Genomic DNA, 17,948 nt, shown 5'->3' on the forward strand with positions numbered 1-17,948 from the left:
TGATGTCGGAATACGTCGACATTAGAGCAGTAAAAAATTCCGAAACATCTGTTGTGTTCGTTCTTCGAAGCGTTTTCCGACAGATCTTCTAACCGCTTGAATGTTGCAATATTTACGTTCACCATACGCGCAGATAGCATCAGTCAATGCATTCTATGCTTTATTTTTCAGTATTTGTTGCCTAATACGTACGCAATGAAACGCACATTGTAATATTACATTAGCGTAACACGAAACAGCATCGTTATTGCAAAGGCCATATATTTTCCACGTAACTATACTTTCTGGTTCCTCACAATCATAATTCTGCATATCATCAATGATATTAGGGATATCCCATCGACGATCGTACATTTTCACAACCTTTTTCTCGGACGGATTGATTTGTGGCAGTTCAGATTTGAATATAGATCTCAGTCGATTATATTCTACAATGGCTCTCGAGTTTGCTTTAACTGATGCTGGATTGAAATTTATCAAATGTAGGCCTTCCAATTTACTTACTCGTGACAAACCTACATAGGCTTGACCATCACTGAATACAGTCGTTCCTAAATCCATCATTGCATTGTTACATGTAATTCCTTCGATTATAAATAATTCGACATTCTTTAATTTGTCTCTCAAAGTTTTCAAGACCATGTCTGACAATTGCGTATATTTTGGTGTAGATTCATGACTAACCGGTAGTTGAAACATTCTATGGATTGTCAAGCCATCGATATTGAATGCTGCGATACCCGTGGGAGCAGATATGGCAGTCGTTTTTTCCAAATTTATTCTGATCCAATGTTTAATCGTTTCAATTAGAAAACTTTTCCCTGTACCACCCTCGCCACTTACGTACAGTCGCAGAATCTGATTCTTATCTTGTAAAACTTGGCATACTCCATCAAAGACTCTTTTCTGGTCTTTGTTCAATTGCGACATCATTTGCGATAAATCAATCGGGTCGTCAATCTTACCAAAATCTTCCAGATCTTTCATCGCGTCGTCAGCTTCTATCGGATTACAATCCAGTTCATCGTCATCGGATTTGTCTCTGTCTGCTGTTTTCAGATCATTTTCGCGCTTCTCGATTAATTCAGCAACGTTCTCAAAAGCTTTCTGTATTTCTTCAAGCCTTTCGTGATATTTCATTACCTTCGTTAAAACAGACTCTGAATTCTTAAAGGCATCCGTATAAGTCTCGAATGTACCTTCGAGTTCACTCAAATCTCTCCATGGTTTGAACAGAAGAAGCAGCGAGTAGAAGTATTTTTCGGGCTCAGTTTTTATATTAAATCGATAATGGTTAATTAAATAACCCTTTTTTCGTTTTTTTTTAAATAAACCCGATGCCAGTTTGTAACACTTGACTTCGTCATTATTTGACATCTGTTTCGTAATTTCCCAGAATCTGGCAAAATCGTACAAATTCAATGATTCTAATTCCTGAGGTCTATTTGGATAGTAATCATCGATGAGTGACGAACAGTAAATATTCGTAGAATTTTTATCAAGAGCTTAAATTTCATTAAATGTTTTAACTTTTCTATTTCTCACCTCATTAACATCGATCCATTTGACCATGGTATCATTATCCGTACCGTACAAGGGATTCCCTAATAGTGTATCCGCAGCTTCTAAAGCACCGCATTCTCTGTTATTTAATGAACGCATTGCAAAATTCCACAGTTTCGATGCCAAGGACTTATTCGAATCTATCACTTCAAAGTATTGCATTTTTCCGACTTTGTCGTGTATTTTGTTAAATATGAGTTTAAAAACTCTGATTTTTCTTTAATAAATTGTATGTCCATATTTCCCTTCCAGGCTAATTTGATAGACGGATTATAATCATTTATAAACCTTTCCGACTCCTTGCGAGTAAGATCGTACAATCTGCTCTTACTGCGTAAATTTTTTCTACCGACTATCGAAGTGATAACGTCTCTTAAAACGAAATTCTCAGTAACTGGCCGAGGAAAATCGAACCGACACTTTCTGTATATATTAGTTTCCGTTTTTTTCGTACGCATGCAATACGAGTTATGTTTCTGATCACTTATTACCGTATCGTACAACGTTGGCGAAACATTTTCATCGGGAATTTCACACGTTACGTATTTTTGAATAAACGTAGCAACTTCTTCATCCGGCGATTTTCCTAATACTGGAGCATCTTTTATCCAAATCATACAATGCATGTGCTGCATACTTCTACGTTGATATTCCAGTCGCCAGAAGTAATGAATAACCTTTCCTATAGGATTATCGGACGAACAAATAAAATCAATCATGGCTTTGAATTTTATGCACATGAATCTAGAAGTACTTACAGGATCGTATGCGATTAGCTCGTTGATGCCTAACTTCTCTTTATCGGGATTCATATCTCGTAAATATTCACCCAAATCGGACCATTTCCATTCACTAGGACTCAAAGTCAAAAACCACGTCGTTGGACCGTAATGCAAAGTCATGCATTTTACATTATTGGACGGTTGTCGCCAAAATTGATCCATATTTCTCAATTTTGCGAAAATACTCATTAAATTCGATTCTAATTGACACCATCAGGATATAAATCAGGGAAACACATGACATCCAGATATTTATAACGATTATCCATTGGAAAATCTTCAATTTTCACCATTTGATAAAGCTTCAATGCAGATTCGTTATCGATTCTTTTCGCGTGTATTGGGTATATTGTATACTGATCGTTAATATCCGAATGTTCAGTGATTTGTGTGAGAAAAGCCGTACGTTTTAAAACGGTTTGATCATTATTATTTTTGTTTTGCTGTACATTGTACAAATTCAATGCTGGTAATTCCTCAACCACCTCATTTATTTCGTCATTGTCGCTTTCCTCATCGACAATCCTATATTCTGTTTCCTGCAACTTATCCTTTAATAGATCATCAGATGACGCTGGAAGACGAATTTTTGAGTAATGAGGATTATTTTTTTTCAACCATTGTAAAGCCTTATACATTTTATTAATATCTACCAAATTTTCCCAAACCACTTTAGATTTCTTGGGTATACCTCGAACGAGAATGTGCAACTCGTGATTCAAATTTATAGGATCTTCCGGAGGACATACCTTATCCAATGTTTCTTGTAAAGGCAGAGACAAATGAAATGTTCTACCTTTTCCTAAACAGAGTTCGATTATATAAGTTTCTTGATTTAAAATGTGCTATATTTAAATCATTTAATTATTTTTTTTGTTCAAGTACAATTAACAGCAAAAACTACATATACGTAGGTATGTATTTGACTCTACTGCCATTACTTGAAACAAATACATTATTCGATATTAACAAATTGGAACTCTGGAATTACGAGTAATTATTTTTTATTGTACAGACTAGGTTTAAATTTTTGAGGACCTTCTTTTGAACATGGCTTGACCTTTTCATTTTTATGATTTTTTGAAGATAGGGTGAGAGAGGACGAATGAGGGTAAGAGAAGACGAGATAGGCGAAAGAGGGTGAAAGAGAACGAAAGAGGGTGAGAAAGGACGTACGAGGGTGAAAGAGGTGAGAGAGGGTGAGAGAGGACGAAAGAGGGTGAAAGAGGACGAAAGAGGTCGAAAGAGGGTGAGAGAGAACGAAAGAGGGTGAAAGAGGACGAAAGAGGGTGAGAGAGGACGAAAGAGTGTGAAAGAGGTCGAAAGAGGATGAGAGAGGGCAAAAGAGGGTGAGAAAGAATGAAAGAGGGTGAGAGAGGACGAAAGAGAGTGAAAAAAGGTGAAAGAGGACGAAAGAGGGTAAAAGAGGGTGAGAAAGAATGAAAGAGGGTGAGAGAGGACGAAAGAGAGTGAAAGAGGACGAAAGAGGGTGAAAGAGGACGAAAGAGGGTGAGAGGAAATGAAAGAGGGTGAGAGGGAATGAAAGAGGGGTGAAAGAGGGTGAGAGAGAATGAAAGAGGGTGAGGAGAGGACGAAAGAGGGTGAGAGAGGACGAAAGAGGGTGAAAGAGGACGAAAGGGGGTGAGAGGGAATGAAAGAGGGTGAAAGAGGGTGAGAGAGAATGAAAGAGAGTGAAAGAGGACGAAAGAGGGTGAGAGAGGGCGAAAGAGGGTGAAAGAGGGTGAGAGAGGACGAAAGAGGGTGAGAGAGGACGAAAGAGGATGAAAGAGGCGAAAGAGGGATGGGAGTGTGGGTGGGAATGGGGGTGGGGGTGGGGATGGGGGTAAGGGTGGGGGCGGGATGTGGAAGGGAAAGGGGTGGGTGGAAGTTGAGGGAGGTGTGAGTGAAAGGTGAGAAGAGATTTATACGCGGACAGAGAAGAAGAAGAAGAAGAAGAAGAAGAAGAAGACGATGTTACTTCATTTTTCATGAAAAACGTCACTTTTTGACCGCTTGTATCTCCAGAACGGCTTGACCGATTTTATTTTTTCTTGACTCAAATTACTCGTGGCGATGCTGCCTTTCAGGTTATATTACGTGCAATTCAAAATTTTTTATATTTTAGTAGTTCTACACCCCCAAAAAATGGACTTTGATGGTGCAGGATAAGGAGACTTGTAGTGTCTTTTGTCTTTTAGGGTTTGAACATGGCCGGAGACACTACCGCGTCTCCTGATATTATATTTTACGTATATGCATATATGAAATTTAAAAAATAATACAGAGATAAAAATTACCTTTAAATATTGTCACTTCACCAATATTTATAGCTCCAATTCTTCACTATCACTAACAATCACAGAAACTGTGGAGATGAGTCGCACTGTTATCGCACGGTCTGCGTAAAAGTGATAAAATTATTTCTCTTGCTCTTAAATTCTTTATGTTTTTGTTTTGATTAGTACATATAACATGTATGGAATGCGTTGTATATGCGTATATACAAACATAAACTCTTTACGTTTTTGTATTGTTTAGTACAACTTGTATGGAATGCATTGTACATACACACGTTTATACATATAAAAATCTTTATGGTTTTGATTGTTTAGTACAACAAAGCATATATACTGTATATGAAATACATTGTGTACCCGTGAAAATATGTATGTGCGTCTATATTACATACGTATATGTGTGTGTATACACACGAATATACATAAATAATACATATATGTATATAATATAACTCGAAGTTTACATATGTAAAATTTTTTCAAACCTACTCTTTTTCTTTCTCTCGCTCTCTATTGCTTTCTATCGCTCTCTCACGATTTCTCTCGTTTCCTATCGTCCTCTTACACTCTCTATCGTTTTCTTTCGTCCTCTCGAGAAAAAGCGAGAGAAAGCGAGAGAGAGCGATTTGATAAAAGCAATGTCAGAGAAACTGATTTATATAAACATTATAGAACATTTTGAAAGGCTAGTAAATGAGTTTAAGACTATAAGCACACACTTTTGCATAGGCGCATAAACGTAAGCATAATAATCTTGATTGGTCTATAAACGTGTACATAAGAAATTCAACCAATCGAATTTTTTATGCATATGCTTATGCGCTTATGCAAGAGTGTGTGCTCCCCGCTATAAGCTCTTTACTCAGCGATCACAACGCTCTGAGGTTAGCGACCGATTTATGAACCACAAATCATGACATTAAGAGCCTTACCCCCACCATAAGAGTTTCCAGACCTGTGTATACGACCGTGGTCTGACCGCGAACTACTTCCACATTTGTGAACCGATTTTAACCAAATTAGTACCAAAATTTCGCAAATTTTTCAAGGAGTGTGACAATGTGGTTTTTTTAAGTTTTATACCCCCACTTTTTCTCGAAATTGGTATCAAAATTTTGTAAATTTTTTTTTATGACGACAATGACAATTTTTTTAAGTTTTACACTCCCACCCACGCATTCACAAAATTGATCAATTTTCTCAAAATCAGTACCAAAATTTTCGAAATTTTTAGAGGACAGTCGCTATATAATTTTTTAAATTTTAACAACCGTACCTACCCATTCACGCATTCCCTCATTAATGGACCGATTCTCTCGAAATTAATACCAAAATTTTGCAAATTTTTCGGGGATGATAACGATGGCGATTTTTTTACGTTTTACACCCCCACCTACGCACTTACAAATTTATTGACCGATTTTCTCTAGATCGGTACCAAAATGTTTGAAATTTTTAGAGGCTATTATATATGAATTTTTTAATTTTTACAATCCTACTAATCTACCCACGTATTCACCCACGCATTTACAAATTTATTAATTGATTTTTTTTTCGTGAAATTTGTATCCAAATTTTACAAATTTTTCGGGAATGGCGATAATGATGAATTTTTTAAATTTTACATCCCCACTCACCCACCCACGCACTCACACACTTATTGACTGATTTTTTCAAAATCAGTATCAAAAACCATTATTGTCACCATTTCCGAAAAAATGTGTGTATGTATTTTTTAAATGTTATTTTAAAGCTTTACAACTCCACCAACCCACTCACGTATCCACTTACGCATTTACAAATTTATTAATCGACTTTTTCACGAAATTTATATCAAAATTATGAAAATTTTTTGGAAATGTCGATGATAGCGGTTTTTTTAAGTTTTACACCTCCACCTTTATTGACTGATTTTTTCGAAATTGGTAGCACCAAAATTTTGCAAATGTTTTGGGGATTGCGACGATAGTGTTTTTTTAAGTTTTATAAAGTTTTACACCCCCATCCACCCACTCACGCATTCACACATTTATTGACCGAATATATATAAGACAAATTTCTTGGGAATGTCGACGATGGTGGTTTTTTAAAGAAGTACTGCAATTTTTTAATTATATCTATATACAATAAGTACCGTCCGTCTGTTTGTCTGTCTGTCTGTCTGTATGACCGCAAACTACTCCCACATTTATGAACCGATTTTCATCAAATTGGTATCAAAATGTTTGTTTGGTATCAAATTATTCGAAGAAGACTGCTGTGTGGTTTTTTTAAGTTTTCACCCACCCACGCAATCGCATATTTATGAACCGATTTTTTTTAATTGATACCAAAATGTTGCAAATTTTTCGGAGATGGCGACGATGTAGTTTTTTAAGTTTTACATCCCCACCCACCCACGTATTCACACATTAATTGATCGATTTTTTCGAAATCAATACCAAAGTTTTCTAAATTTGTCGAAAATGGCACTATATGATTTTTTTTAATTTGTACAAACCTATCCACCCACCCACGCACTCTCTCATTAATGGACCGATTCCCTCGAAGTTGGTACCAGCATTTTGCAAATTTTTCGGGGATGACAACGATGGCAATTGTTTTAAGTTTTACACCCCCACCGACGCACCCACTTACGTGCGTGCGCATTTATGGACCAATTTTCTCGAAATTGGTATCAAAATAATGCAAATTTTTCAGGATAGGCCACTATGTATTTTTAAAATGTTAAAATTTTTTTATTTTAGAGAAAGCACTGTTTTCGTAAAAATTTTTTTTTTCGGATTTCTATGCCAGTGTGTTCAAAATGCTCCAAAACATCAGAAAGTAACTTTTTTCAAACTTTTATTTTTATTTTTTTTTAATTTTGTGTGTATGAATGCATGTATGTGTACATTTAAAATGTAAATGTCTCAAGAAGTATTTGATTTACAGCGCTTAAAATTAGCATACAAGTAAAGTAGTACAACACTTTTTTATAAAAATTTATATAGTATTTTATTTATATTAAAATTTTTAATTTTTCGAGAAATATCTGTTGCTCTAACTTTGGTAAATTTTAAGATATCGGGATCAATTGTTTTGTATAAATAGATTAGCATTGAAAGTTGGTTGATATTGAATTTGATGAGAATCAATGAAAGAATTCATTTTTTTTAATTTTGAATTTTTAAGAAACGTTTTTAATTGTTCTAATTTTAATAAATTTTAAGATATTTGAGTAATTTCTTTTACGTAAATAAGTTATTAATAAATAATGTTTGGTATTGAGTTTTGTGATGATCGATGAAAAATTTTGATTTTTATAAAATTTTAATTTCTAAAAAATACACATTTTCTAGTTTTTTTTTTCCTAAATTTTGAGATATCAAGCTAAAAGCTTTCACCTCGAAAAATTTGCAACCGTATTTTGGTACCATTTTCGAGAAAATCGGTCCATTAATTAAGGAGTAGTTCGCGGTCAGACAGACAGACGGTATTTGTATATATGTATATATATATATATATATATATGTGTGTGTGTGTGTGTGTATAGCTAGCTTTTAAGCTCACGAAAAAAATATTTTAAAAATATATTAAAAATATAAAAATATAAAAATATATTAAAAATATTATTAATATATTCTCTTGCATTTATTAATTTATTTCCGTAGGAGGGTTAAAGGATTATTGAAATTAAATCTCAAATATGAGATTATTTCATATTTGAAAATCTTGGCTGTGATCAAGTAAAATTTGGTGCCTTGTGCACAGATATTTAATTCTAACGAAAAAATTTAGTTTCGTTGGGATAACGCACTGTCTTCCGCGATTGGCTCTTATTGCCTGTCTTACACTTTAAATTTATATTTATATTACAGAGCTTTGTTAAACTCTTAACTTAAAATATTATATTTAAAAAAACGTTAGATATAGGTCTTGAAGCCCGCGTGAAGCTCGAGTCGAAATAATTATATGTATACTATTTAAAAATACAGACTTTCTATTTCCGTTATGTAGACTATTTAAATATGTATACTATTTAAAAATACAGACTTTCTATTTCCGTTATGTAGACGACATTATTTTATGCACTTTCGCTGACAATATTACATATGTTTTGAACGAATTCAACAATTATAACGATAGACTACAATTTACATTGGAAAAGGAGGATCGTTGTATAAGCTTTTTAGACATAATGATCAAAGTAATAGATAACAAAATTTATTTAGATTGGTATCACAAAAAGACATTCTCAGGTAGATTACTTTCATTTTTTTCAAATCATCCGACTTGTCATAAAATAGGAACAATTTATAACTTGGTAGATAGAGCTTTATTACTATCACATCCGCAATTTCACAAAAAAAATATAGAGAAAGCTATTAACATTTTGCTATCCAACGGTTATCCTCTTGATCTAATTTTCACAGAAATAAAACGCAGATTAAAAAATCTCTCAACTAAGAAATTTAACAAGCCTAATAATAACAATATAACAGATACTAATAATACTAATACTAACATTAAATATTTTGTCATACCATATATAGAATCAATATCTGAGAAAGTTGCTTCAGCAATAAGAAGACCTGACGTAGTGGTAGGATATCGTTGCATTAAAAAATTAAATGACTTCATAAGAGTTCAAAAGGACAAAAATAATTGCCCCACGAATTCTAACGTTATTTACAAATTGAATTGCAACGATTGTGACGCCACATATGTCGGACAGACAAAAAGACAGTTAGGAACGAGACTTAAAGAACATAAAAATAATATTAAATTAGACTCTGCTAGACATTCGGTTATCACGGAACACATTCTAAACGAACAACATACATTTGACTGGGACAATATTAAAATTATGGATCATGAAAAGAATTACCAAAAAAGACTAATATCTGAAATGATCCACATTAAAGAACAGAAAAATGGAATTAATTTAAATACAGACACCGAATTGTTAGACAGTAGTTATTTTGACATACTTAAAAAATTTGCTGAATCATAATTTAGAAAAAACATTGGTAATAAATAAATACATCACGCTCTCTATTTTGACATTTGGTATTCAGACTTCGCAACACACACTTGAAATATCGGGGAAAAGGACTTGTTAAAACGATAATGTAAGTTGAAAGATTTTTTAATTTTTTCTGACATTGATTTAATTCGCGTATTATATCCGTAGCATGCTTCAAATGTCGCATAACTTGGCATCTCAGACCAATCGCCTTGCATATCTATTGGTCAACAGCGAAGAATCGTTTCAATTTTATATTTTAATATTTAACTAACTTTGTATTTTTAACATCTAACTTTATATTTTAATATTTAATTTTTATGTATTGATAAAGACTGTAGTGCAGTCGAAACGTTTACAATTTATATCGATTCTGTAACGGAATGTTAATTTAATGATTTAACTATTAATAAAAAAAAATTTTTTACATCTTATTTATTTGCTCGTTTAGTTGGCCTACTATATATGATTGTTTAATTTTGTTTAATTTATACGAGCCTTTCATTAATTAATTTTAATAAAAATACAGAGTTTGTCAGTTTGTCTGTTCTCGCAATAATCTTTAAAACACGTAGACCGATTAAAATGAAATTTTAAGGATTGATTCTTTATAATCTTGGGGGTGTTATAGGCTGCGTAATATGTTCTTCTGAAAAAATTTTTTTGGGGGTGAATATGCATCAAAAAAATGTTTTTCAGCTTTTAATGTCAATGTATTCGAAATGTATTAAAAATGTCGAAATTCGGCTGTGTAAGAATATTCTTTTGAGAAAAAAATTTTTGAGGGGTGAATATGCATCAAAAAAGTTTTTGTCAAAAAAATCAAAAGTTAAATCAGTTTAATGTCAAAAAAATATCAAAAGAATTTTCTCAGAAGAATATATATAAAAATTTTTTTCTCAGAAAAATATATATAAAATCCTTAAAATTTCGACTTTTTAATACATTTCGAACACATTGACATTAAAAGCTGAACAAATTTTAACACAGTCTAACACTCCCAAGATGATAAAGAATCAATCATTTATTCAAATTTCATTTTAATACGTCTATATTTGAAATGAATCTTAAACATCGATAATACAAATCTATCCAACTGACAAACTGTGTTTTTATATAAATAGTATAGATAAACTAATAATAAACTCTATAAATAAAACTAATAAAAATAAAAATATAACTTCTATTAATCATTCGACCTGACTGGCCAATACAAATTGTTAAATACTAATACATTAGTAATCCTACATCTTTCTAATTGACATCTTGAAAGTAACACTTGATAAGGATCCGTACCCAAGGGTCGAAACTTTGCGTATTAACAATTTATATTAGCCAGTCAGGTCGAATAATTAATAAATTATATTTTTATTCATCACTGGCGACTTTATTTTAACTATTTGATATCTAAAAATAAATTATAAAAAAAGTAAAATCTTTGAGGAATATTAGCTTTGAGGTCCGCGCTTCGCGCGGGCCTCAAATCGCTAGTTAATTATGTTATTTTCGTTCATTATTGTACATCTTTTATCGATAAAACAATACATATAGAGATTCTTATATTTTTATTCTTTTGAATTAAGTCGTCACTGTCAACGCGGACTTGGCAATTCAATATGTAGAAGCCATCAATGAGTTGTAACACCTGAAGGAGAGGTTTTTGGACTAATGTTTATAAGAACTTTTTTTAAGACAATCCCAATCTAATCCTTGATTTTGGTCAACTATTTTAAGACCTTGGATACAGGTATACCTTGACTGCAAAAATTATTTTGATTTTAGTTTTTCAGTCTACGCCTGCCAAGCAATAGATTTTAAAATTTGATTATTTATTGATCTGTCTACTCGTATTTATCTCAGATTATATAACCTTGTAACAATCATTTATTCCACAACTTTGTTTATGACTTCCTTCTTTTGTTTACTAAAATTTATTTAATTCTTGAAACTCTCTCTCTTACATTTACTATCCGTGCTGACTTTTGCTAATCCAAAAAATTTGAAATGTTATGTATATACACTGCCATTTAGGTCTAATATACTAGCCTAGGAAATTTAAATTTGTATTTTAGTTGAAAATTTAATTTATTTAAAAATATTGTATCGGCTCTCGGAATCAATACATAATATACCCAAGTGGAAAATAGTTACTGGCGAAGTAATGGCCTAGTACCGATTTCTATTACTAACAATAAGTATTGGCACTATATTGGTACCGATTTCCAGAAAATCAATCAATTAAAACGTGAATGTGTGGGTGGGTGCATGGGTGGGAGTGTAAAATTAAAAAAAAAACATCTAGTAAACATCCTCGAAAAATTTGTGAAATTTTGGTACTAATTTCGTGAAAATATGCCAATAAATGTGTAAGTGCGTGGGTGGATGGTAAAATAAAAAAAAGCATCTAGTAGTCATCCCCGAAAAATTTGCGAAATTTTGGTACCAATTTCGTGAAAATCGGTCCATAAATGCGCATATGCGTTAGTGTATGCGTGAGTGGGCAAAAACTAAAAAAACCACACAGCAACCACCCCCGAAAAATTTGCAACATTTTGGTACCAATTTAATGAAAATCAGTCCATAAATGTGGAAGTAGTTTGCGGTCATACAGACATACAGACAGACAGACGGTACTTACATATATATACTAGCTTTTTGGCCCGCGCTTCGCGTGGGCCTCAAAGCTTTTACCCAACACTGACCCCGCTCTTATTAGTTTTCACACAATTTTTTATTTTACAAAACCAAAGATATATAATATTTAATGATACTTATTAATAATATTTAATATTTATTTGTCTGTCTATTTGTCCGTCCGTCTGTCTGTCTGTCTGTCGTCGTCATCCCCAAAAATTTTCAAGATTTTGGTACCGAAAATAAATCAATATGTGTGAGTGCGTGGATGGAAGTTTTACATACAAAAATTTTATTTTTAAATGTGATTTCTCGATTGGAACATTCTGAACACATTGGTATAGAAATTTGCAAAAAATTTTTTTCGCGGAAACATAGCCTCCTCTATAATAAAAAAAATTTTTTAATTAAAAAAATCACCATCTCACACTGCCCAAAAACTTTGCAGCTTGTGTATATATAGATATAAATAGATATCCAATTTCGAGAAAATTAATCAATAAATGTATGAATGCGTGGGTGGATGCGTACGTAGTAGTGTAAAACTTAAAAAAAACACATAGTAGCGATCCCCGAAAAATATGCAAAATTTTGGTATCAATTTCAAGAAAATCGGTCTATAAATGTGTTGGTGCGTGGGTGGCTGCGTAGATGGGTGCATGGGTGATTGAATAGGGTGGTAAAAATTTTTAAAAATCATATAGTGGCCATCCCCGACAAAATTTTAGTACAAATTTCGAAAAAATCGGTAAATAAATGTGCGAATGCGTGGGTGGATGTGTGAGTGGGATAAAACTAAAAAAAACCACATCGTCGCCATCTTCAAAAAATTTGCTACATTTTGGTACCAATTTCAAAAAAATTGGTCCATAAATATGCGTTTGCGTGGGTGGGTGCGTGGGTAGAGGCGTAAAACTTACAAGCAATCATCATTATCACCCTCCCCGGAAAATTTGCGAAATTTTGGTACCAATTTGATGAAAATTGGTCCACAAATGCGGAAGTAGTTCGCGGTCAGACAGACAGACAGACAGACGGACGGTACTTAATTATAGATACATATGTATATACAATATATATATAGTTTTAATTTATTTGTTGTTAAATAACTTGTAATTTACTAAAATATGATTTTATCATTTATTTATTGGTAACATTACTTCCATTGAATGAATAAATATGATATTTTTGTCATGTAGGAACGTTTACTACTACATCAACTACTACAACGAAGCTACATCGTAAAATGGAAATCCAAGCCTTAAACAAATCAGAATCTGATAATAATGATGGTAAGAGAAAAGTTTTTTTAAATATATTATCTTATTCCCAGATAACCACAGTAATTATTATGACATCATTTTGATGTCAAAATGCATCATTTTGATGGTAAATGATGCATCATTTTGATGGCAAATGATGCATTTTGATAAAATAATGTCATAATAATTACTGTGGCTATCTGGGTTATAATATATATATATATATATATATATATATATATATATATAATATTATGTAATATGTAAATATACGTATATTTATTATATATTCAAGTAATTATATATGTATATTTGAATTCTAATAAAAATGATTCTATTTAATTTCAGATAACTCTGCTGGCTACGTGTCAATTAATCTTCCATTATTATTTATACAATTAGCAATTTTCATTTCATCAATAATTCAATAGGTAAATTTAATATTATAATACGCATTAATTTTATGTTTTGTATACGTGTGAGTGTGCGTATATGTGTGTGTATGACACTCTCCCGCACAATAAATGGCTACCAAATTTAGCACAATTTTTTGACATCTTTGAATTTAATAACTCAGTAACAAGTATTATATTGAAATAAATCAACGCTTAAATTAAAGCCCAAACATTTCATTTAATAACACGCAGTGCTTAGATGAATTTAAAATCAGCTAGATAAAGATTTAATAAAAACATGTAAATGCATTTTAGATAAGATAAATTAGTTTAAATATATCTAAATAAAAGATAAAATTATATGGCGATGCATCTAGATAACTTCCAGATAATATTTTTTTGAGACCGTTTATGTAAATACAGTTATAAAAAAATGTAAAAATATATTTATAGTTTTATTTATAAATTATCCATTACTGCTGAAGTTCTACTAATTAAGTATTCTTTTGTGCTATGACTTTAAACCAAATTATCTGAATATTATTCTAGATAATTTCGTGAAAATAATACTTTTTTTCATCTAAGATGCAGGTATATATATATGTATAAATGATACATTTATTATCTATATAAAGATAAGATGACGCCAAGATTTTATCTAAATGATTATCTATATAATTTTATTTAGATAACAGTAAACACTGATAAGAAAAAAAACTAAAATTGAATTATAATAAATGTTTTACAAAATATCGAACGTTAAAGATAGACATAAAAAATGGGGAAAATGTCTCTTTAAATTTTTGCTTAGTTCAGAAGAATCGGCTCTCAGGTATAAAAAATATGAGTTTTAAGCTCATTACTTTGCTAACAAATCCATATTTTAAACATTTTTCTACAATTTTTTGTTTTGACAAAATTAAGTATACTCTGTTTTGAAGAAAATGTTGCAAAACAGATATTTTCTTGTAAAATCTGCAATTTAGATAACACACATACACACACACACAAATTATCATGAAAAACAAATTAAAATATAAACTTTGAAGATATATTAAAAAATAAACTTCAAATTTTTAATCTTTTTGCCAATAATAAACACAAAAAATTGCCGGTAATAAACATTTATAATGATATAATTTTTTTGTTTATTATCGATAAAAAGGTTATAAAATTTAAAGTTTACATTTTAATTTTTTTTTTGAACAAATTTTTCATGATAGTTTGTTTCTAAATTGCAAATGTTACTAAAAAAGTCTATTTTGCAACATTTTTTAAAACAGTATAACTTTATAAAAAAATTGTAAAAAAATTTGTTAAATATGGATTTGTTAAGGTATTATATATAATGAACTTAAAAGCTCATATTTTTTGTATCTAGGAGCCGATTCCAATGAGCTATACAAAAATTTTAAAAAGACATTTTTCTCCATTTTCAATGTCTATCTTTAACATCTGCCATTTTGTATAACATTTTTTATCATTCAATTCTGGTCTTTTGCATTAATAAAAAAATGTTCAAGCTTTAATTTAAACGTTGGTTCATCTGAATACTATGATTTTTTACTAATTACAAATTAGCAATTCAAAGATGTCAAAAAATTAAGCTAAAATTTGACCCATTTTTTGTGGTTAAATATATTAATAATTATAGGAACTTGAGATCTGTGCATATATAGTATTCTGCAACCATTATACAATACTCTTTCAATGACGTTTTATTTTGCAGATTAGCTTAAAAAATCTGAAGATTTAGGATGTGGAAATCAGAGTAGTTTTTGACTTATGAGTAATTATAATGATATTAAACTCATGTGACAAAGTTTGCATCAAAATCTGTAGCTATGTATGCATACATTTTAATCTCAGAATTGCTTTAATCACTGAACTATTCAATGGAAAAGAGCTAATCCATGTTGTATCAAGTCTTATATTATATATAATTATATTATATATAATTATATTATATATAATTGTAATTATATATTATAGTCTTATATTATATATAATTGTAATTTATTGTGAAAAAAGAATCTCTTCTGATTATTCTATCCTTATAGAATTAATTTATCATTAGTAAGTCCAATTAATCACTTATTTCAAGTACTTAAATTACTAATATATAGTAAAAATAAGGGTATGTCTTTTAAGCATATACACAATAAAAGCTTTTATACAAAAGCTTCATATATATTAAAAGTTTAGCGACAGTTGTTATAATTTTAAACAAATTAAAAAACGTCAAATTTATATCTATTTAAAAATTTGTATAAAGAAATATTATTTTAAAATATTTTAGAGTGCTTATCTTTTTTGCAGTTTTGCTACAAAAGTGATACTACCGATGACACCAAAATATAATGAGAGTAAATATTATCGTATTAATGTTTTTAATATTTTTATATTAGATTTATTTTTGTAATTATAGATTATTTTGTAATTATTTTTTGTAATTATCTCTAGAATATATTAAAGTATTAAATATTGTTAAATGGTTGCAGAACATCTTGTATATCTATATCTTGTATATATATGTATATATTGTGTAATCTCAACAATATCAATCAATCTCACCAATAGTTTATAGAATCATAATATAATTCTGACAGCTTAAAAAAATTGATTAACATAAATAATTTCATGCAAAACATATTATAAAACATGTTTTAATTGGAAATAAAATTTCAGATTATACCAATATTTTGAACAAGATGACAAGTGCGGCTATGAAGAAAATCGTTTCGATTCTACATCGAACATTTTATTGTATTATAAATACATCCACATATTACATATATACATATAAATATATATATATATATATATATATATAAAGATATTTTCCCCTTTCTTACAATTATTAAAGAATAAAAAATTTATATCATCTCTCTTTCTCTCATCTTTATTCTTTATTTGTAAGAATATCAAAGTTATTTGTTGTAAATTGTAATCTATAATAAATTGTAACTATATGTGATTATTAATAATCGGCAATAGTTAAAGCAATTAATAAATTGTTCGTAATAAATGATAAAATAACTATATAAACTATTTTCTTATTTGAGAAACTGTTTTTTCTCAATTTTTTAATTAAAATTTTATTGAAATTTTAATTAAAAATGTGTGAAAATCATTTTATTTTATAATTATATTTTGATTCTCAAAGTCAATTACCTTGTAATTAACAATAAATTTAAATTTAAATTAAATCTTACAAATTAAATAAGGAAAAAATCTCTTTTTAACATTAATTTTAATATATATGCGTTTTTATTTGTGTATTGTGTGTTGCGTGCGTGTGTTTTTTTTTATTAATACAAATCGTTTAATTTTTTCATAAAAAACTATATTTATAGTAAAAAAAGAAAAATCTTAATCTTATCTTTCTTACGATTTGATTTTTTTAAATATGAGTAATTGAAAATTTTATATATATATATATATATATAATATTTTACTATTTTATTATACGTATATATAGAATATCAGTTATGTTATACAAATTATCAAAAATAAAATAAACATAGGATATATAAATAAGAATTAAAAGTAACAAATTAATTGTTTAAAAAATTATAATTATATGAAATTATTTGCACACGCGCGCAAATATGTATGAATGTGTGCATACGTGCGTATATGCATCTCTTCTGCGTATGTTTTTATGCATGTTGGGTAAACAAATATTTTTATTTAAGTTTAAAATATATAATTATAATAAATACAGAATGTATGTAACATTTTAAAATTTGCTATAAATTTTATAATTAATTTATATACAAACAATAATATATAAGACTTTTTTTCTATTGAGTGTGCAATATGTCAGCAAATAGATAGCAAATTCAATCATAAATTTGCAGTAGATCGACTGCATCTTGTATGTTTTACTGACAGAATCTGCTGATATAAGACGTAAAATGCGACAGTAAAATGGTGAACAGAACTGACAATGAGTAGAATCTGTGCGTAGATTAGCAGCAAAACCAAGCACGATTTGCAAATTC

The 17,948-nt window shown here is 30.1% G+C and overlaps 1 long non-coding RNA gene across 1 annotated transcript; it reads left to right on the forward strand.

The window, feature by feature from the left end:
• The first annotated feature begins 13,549 nt into the window (after window positions 1-13,549).
• On the forward strand, window positions 13,550-16,828 carry LOC114940577 (uncharacterized). Its single transcript, XR_003821484.2, has 4 exons — window positions 13,550-13,576; window positions 13,895-13,977; window positions 16,261-16,307; window positions 16,630-16,828. It is a non-coding gene; the product is annotated as an uncharacterized LOC114940577 (long non-coding RNA).
• The last annotated feature ends 1,120 nt before the right edge of the window (window positions 16,829-17,948 follow it).

The sequence above is a fragment of the Nylanderia fulva genome, unplaced genomic scaffold (assembly GCF_048542155.1).
Source record: "Nylanderia fulva isolate GAGA-0341 unplaced genomic scaffold, ASM4854215v1 Scaffold637, whole genome shotgun sequence".
Lineage (NCBI taxonomy): Eukaryota > Metazoa > Arthropoda > Insecta > Hymenoptera > Formicidae > Nylanderia > Nylanderia fulva.